The sequence below is a fragment of the Rhopilema esculentum genome, chromosome 1 (assembly GCF_057945365.1).
Source record: "Rhopilema esculentum isolate cy_ngs chromosome 1, ASM5794536v1, whole genome shotgun sequence".
NCBI lineage: Eukaryota > Metazoa > Cnidaria > Scyphozoa > Rhizostomeae > Rhizostomatidae > Rhopilema > Rhopilema esculentum.
In genome coordinates this window covers 2,058,328-2,064,327 of record NC_142815.1, presented here as the reverse complement: position 1 = coordinate 2,064,327, position 6,000 = coordinate 2,058,328, and positions in this window count along the sequence as shown.

The following is a 6,000-nucleotide window of genomic DNA, read 5'->3' as shown; positions in this document are numbered from 1 at the left end:
AAAACAAATACATTGCAAAATACGTACAAGAAATTGTTTTACGTTAAGCATACTTTCGCTACAATTGATTAATCACATTCCTAACATCGTGCAATCAACCCTGAGGCCCCCTGGGGCATTTTGCCCCTCATCCCCCCTTTCAGCAGCCCCACTTAAAGTGGATGCTATTGTCAAAACTCTTTCAAAAGGGTTGGCAAAGAAATGTGGAACATTGCCATTCTTGCATCAATGAGCGAACATTAAAATGGCAATTCCTGCGTCTTGATAAATGAAGCGATTTTATGAAAGACTCATACCAAAAACTATAACTTTGTACAAAGGAGATTTATCTGTAGTGTTGTGAGTGAGTTACAAGCAGGAAATTCTTGCAAAAATACACCTGTGATACAGGATGTTGGTTCTTTCTTTAAAGCCTGCATTTAAAAATATCTCAAACACTAATAACGGTATGGGATCGTAATGACATATCAGTGCTGATATAATTTGTTACTTTTTGCAACGAAAGCTGATCCCCTCGAGCTCCCTCAGCACAGTATTACTTTTCGAAACATAGTTTAGATCTTTTTCAATGTAATGAGTTGATTTATTCTGAGCATTTAGATTCCTTCCAACCTGCTTAACTTCTTGAAAAGTGTACAAAACTTTTCTATTATTCATCCATGGTTGAGAAATTTCCTGTGAGAAAAATGTTCTAACTGATTTCCTGTGACCAATGGTCATACGGTCACGGGGAAAATAACGCCCTGAAAAGAAGTAGGCGCTTAAAAGAAGTAGGCACTTAAAAGAAGTGGGCGCTTAAAAGAAGTATGCGCTTAAAAGAAGTGGGCGCTTAAAAGAAGTAGGCGCTTAAAAGAAGTATGCGCTTAAAAGAAGTAGGCGCTTAAAAGAAGTGGGCGCTTAAAAGAAGTAGGCGCTTAAAAGAAGTAGGCGCTTAAAAGAAGTATGCGCTTAAAAGAAGTAGGCGCTTAAAAGAAGTGGGCGCTTAAAAGAAGTAGGCGCTTAAAAGAAGTAGGTGCTTAAAAGAAGTGGGCGCTTAAAAGAAGTAGGTGCTTAAAAAAAGTAGGTGCTTTAAAGAAGTAGGCGCTTAAAAAAAGTAGGTGCTTTAAAGAAGTAGGTGCTTAAAAGAAGTGGGCGCTTAAAAGAAGTAGGTGCTTAAAAAAAGTAGGTGCTTAAAAAAAGTAGGTGCTTTAAAGAAGTAGGCGCTTAAAAGAAGTAGGTGCTTTAGAGAAGTGGGCGCTTAAAAGAAGTATGCGCTTAAGATAATTAGGCACTTAAAAGAAGTGGGCGCTTAAAAGAAGTATGCGCTTAAGATAATTAGGCACTTAAAAGAAGTAGGCGCTTAAAAGAAGTAGGCGCTTAAGATAATTAGGCACTTAAAAGAAGTAGGCGCTTAAAAGAAGTAGGCACTTAAAAGAAGTAGGTGCTTTAAAGAAGTGGGCGCTTAAAAGAAGTGGGCGCTTAAGATAATTAGGCACTTAAAAGAAGTGGGCGCTTAAAAGAAGTATGCGCTTAAGATAATTAGGCACTTAAAAGAAGTAGGCGCTTAAAAGAAGTAGGCGCTTAAGATAATTAGGCACTTAAAAGAAGTGGGCGCTTAAAAGAAGTAGGCGCTTAAGATAATTAGGCACTTAAAAGAAGTAGGCGCTTAAAAGAAGTAGGCACTTAAAAGAAGTAGGTGCTTTAGAGAAGTGGGCGCTTAAAAGAAGTGGGCGCTTAAGATAATTAGGCACTTAAAAGAAGTGGGCGCTTAAAAGAAGTATGCGCTTAAGATAATTAGGCACTTAAAAGAAGTAGGCGCTTAAAAGAAGTAGGCGCTTAAGATAATTAGGCACTTAAAAGAAGTAGGCACTTAAAAGAAGTAGGTGCTTTAAAGAAGTGGGCGCTTAAAAGAAGTATGCGCTTAAGATAATTAGGCACTTAAAAGAAGTAGGCGCTTAAAAGAAGTAGGCGCTTAAGATAATTAGGCACTTAAAAGAAGTAGGCGCTTAAAAGAAGTAGGCACTTAAAAGAAGTAGGTGCTTTAAAGAAGTGGGCGCTTAAAAGAAGTGGGCGCTTAAGATAATTAGGCACTTAAAAGAAGTGGGCGCTTAAAAGAAGTATGCGCTTAAGATAATTAGGCACTTAAAAGAAGTAGGCGCTTAAAAGAAGTATGCGCTTAAGATAATTAGGCACTTAAAAGAAGTGGGCGCTTAAAAGAAGTAGGCGCTTAAGATAATTAGGCACTTAAAAGAAGTAGGCGCTTAAAAGAAGTAGGCACTTAAAAGAAGTAGGTGCTTTAGAGAAGTGGGCGCTTAAAAGAAGTGGGCGCTTAAGATAATTAGGCACTTAAAAGAAGTGGGCGCTTAAAAGAAGTATGCGCTTAAGATAATTAGGCACTTAAAAGAAGTAGGCGCTTAAAAGAAGTAGGCGCTTAAGATAATTAGGCACTTAAAAGAAGTAGGCACTTAAAAGAAGTAGGCACTTAAAAGAAGTAGGCACTTAAAAGAAGTAGGTGCTTTAAAGAAGTGGGCGCTTAAAAGAAGTATGCGCTTAAGATAATTAGGCACTTAAAAGAAGTAGGCGCTTAAAAGAAGTAGGTGCTTAAGATAATTAGGCACTTAAAAGAAGTAGGCGCTTAAAAGAAGTATGCGCTTAAGATAATTAGGCACTTAAAAGAAGTAGGCGCTTAAAAGAAGTATGCGCTTAAGATAATTAGGCACTTAAAAGAAGTAGGCGCTTAAAAGAAGTAGGCGCTTAAGATAATTAGGCACTTAAAAGAAGTAGGCACTTAAAAGAAGTAGGCACTTAAGATAATTAGGCACTTAAAAGAAGTGGGCGCTTAAAAGAAGTATGCGCTTAAGATAATTAGGCACTTAAAAGAAGTAGGCGCTTAAAAGAAGTATGCGCTTAAGATAATTAGGCACTTAAAAGAAGTAGGCGCTTAAAAGAAGTATGCGCTTAAGATAATTAGGCACTTAAAAGAAGTAGGCGCTTAAAAGAAGTATGCGCTTAAGATAATTAGGCACTTAAAAGAAGTAGGCGCTTAAAAGAAGTAGGCGCTTAAGATAATTAGGCACTTAAAAGAAGTAGGCACTTAAAAGAAGTAGGTGCTTAAGATAATTAGGCACTTAAAAGAAGTGGGCGCTTAAAAGAAGTAGGTGCTTAAGATAATTAGGCACTTAAAAGAAGTAGGCGCTTAAAAGAAGTATGCGCTTAAGATAATTAGGCACTTAAAAGAAGTAGGCGCTTAAAAGAAGTAGGTGCTTAAGATAATTAGGCACTTAAAAGAAGTAGGCGCTTAAAAGAAGTATGCGCTTAAGATAATTAGGCACTTAAAAGAAGTAGGCGCTTAAAAGAAGTATGCGCTTAAGATAATTAGGCACTTAAAAGAAGTAGGCGCTTAAAAGAAGTAGGCGCTTAAGATAATTAGGCACTTAAAAGAAGTAGGCACTTAAAAGAAGTAGGTGCTTAAGATAATTAGGCACTTAAAAGAAGTGGGCGCTTAAAAGAAGTATGCGCTTAAGATAATTAGGCACTTAAAAGAAGTAGGCGCTTAAAAGAAGTATGCGCTTAAGATAATTAGGCACTTAAAAGAAGTGGGCGCTTAAAAGAAGTAGGCGCTTAAGATAATTAGGCACTTAAAAGAAGTAGGCGCTTAAAAGAAGTAGGCACTTAAAAGAAGTAGGCGCTTAAGATAATTAGGCACTTAAAAGAAGTAGGCGCTTAAAAGAAGTAGGCACTTAAAAGAAGTAGGTGCTTTAAAGAAGTGGGCGCTTAAAAGAAGTATGCGCTTAAGATAATTAGGCACTTAAAAGAAGTAGGCACTTAAAAGAAGTAGGCGCTTAAGATAATTAGGCACTTAAAAGAAGTAGGCACTTAAAAGAAGTAGGTGCTTTAAAGAAGTGGGCGCTTAAAAGAAGTATGCGCTTAAGATAATTAGGCACTTAAAAGAAGTAGGCACTTAAAAGAAGTAGGCGCTTAAGATAATTAGGCACTTAAAAGAAGTAGGCACTTAAAAGAAGTAGGCACTTAAAAGAAGTAGGTGCTTTAAAGAAGTGGGCGCTTAAAAGAAGTATGCGCTTAAGATAATTAGGCACTTAAAAGAAGTAGGCACTTAAAAGAAGTAGGTGCTTTAAAGAAGTGGGCGCTTAAAAGAAGTATGCGCTTAAGATAATTAGGCACTTAAAAGAAGTAGGTGCTTAAAAGAAGTAGGTGCTTTAAAGAAGTGGGCGCTTAAAAGAAGTATGCGCTTAAGATAATTAGGCACTTAAAAGAAGTAGGCACTTAAAAGAAGTATGCGCTTAAGATAATTAGGCACTTAAAAGAAGTAGGCACTTAAAAGAAGTATGCGCTTAAGATAATTAGGCACTTAAAAGAAGTAGGCACTTAAAAGAAGTAGGTGCTTTAAAGAAGTGGGCGCTTAAAAGAAGTATGCGCTTAAGATAATTAGGCACTTAAAAGAAGTGGGCGCTTAAAAGAAGTGGGCGCTTAAGATAATTAGGCACTTAAGATAATTAGGCACTTAAAAGAAGTAGGCACTTAAAAGAAGTAGGTGCTTTAAAGAAGTGGGCGCTTAAAAGAAGTATGCGCTTAAGATAATTAGGCACTTAAAAGAAGTGGGCGCTTAAGATAATTAGGCACTTAAAAGAAGTAGGCACTTAAAAGAAGTAGGTGCTTTAAAGAAGTGGGCGCTTAAAAGAAGTATGCGCTTAAGATAATTAGGCACTTAAAAGAAGTATGCGCTTAAGATAATTAGGCACTTAAAAGAAGTAGGCACTTAAAAGAAGTATGCGCTTAAGATAATTAGGCACTTAAAAGAAGTAGGCACTTAAAAGAAGTAGGTGCTTTAAAGAAGTGGGCGCTTAAAAGAAGTATGCGCTTAAGATAATTAGGCACTTAAAAGAAGTAGGTGCTTAAAAGAAGTAGGCGCTTAAGATAATTAGGCACTTAAAAGAAGTAGGCGCTTAAAAGAAGTAGGCACTTAAAAGAAGTAGGTGCTTTAAAGAAGTGGGCGCTTAAAAGAAGTATGCGCTTAAGATAATTAGGCACTTAAAAGAAGTAGGCACTTAAAAGAAGTAGGTGCTTTAAAGAAGTGGGCGCTTAAAAGAAGTATGCGCTTAAGATAATTAGGCACTTAAAAGAAGTAGGTGCTTAAAAGAAGTAGGTGCTTTAAAGAAGTGGGCGCTTAAAAGAAGTATGCGCTTAAGATAATTAGGCACTTAAAAGAAGTAGGTGCTTTAAAGAAGTAGGCGCTTAAGATAATTAGGCACTTAAAAGAAGTAGGCACTTAAAAGAAGTAGGTGCTTTAAAGAAGTGGGCGCTTAAAAGAAGTAGGTGCTTAAGATAATTAGGCACTTAAAAGAAGTGGGCGCTTAAAAGAAGTGGGCGCTTAAGATAATTAGGCACTTAAAAGAAGTAGGCACTTAAAAGAAGTAGGTGCTTTAAAGAAGTGGGCGCTTAAAAGAAGTATGCGCTTAAGATAATTAGGCACTTAAAAGAAGTAGGCACTTAAAAGAAGTAGGTGCTTTAAAGAAGTGGGCGCTTAAAAGAAGTATGCGCTTAAGATAATTAGGCACTTAAAAGAAGTAGGCGCTTAAAAGAAGTAGGTGCTTTAAAGAAGTGGGCGCTTAAGATAATTAGGCACTTAAAAGAAGTAGGCACTTAAAAGAAGTAGGTGCTTTAAAGAAGTGGGCGCTTAAAAGAAGTATGCGCTTAAGATAATTAGGCACTTAAAAGAAGTAGGCGCTTAAAAGAAGTAGGCGCTTAAGATAATTAGGCACTTAAAAGAAGTAGGCGCTTAAAAGAAGTAGGCACTTAAAAGAAGTAGGTGCTTTAAAGAAGTGGGCGCTTAAAAGAAGTATGCGCTTAAGATAATTAGGCACTTAAAAGAAGTGGGCGCTTAAAAGAAGTGGGCGCTTAAGATAATTAGGCACTTAAAAGAAGTGGGCGCTTAAAAGAAGTAGGTGCTTTAAAGAAGTGGGCGCTTAAAAGAAGTATGCGCTTAAGATAATTAGGCACTTA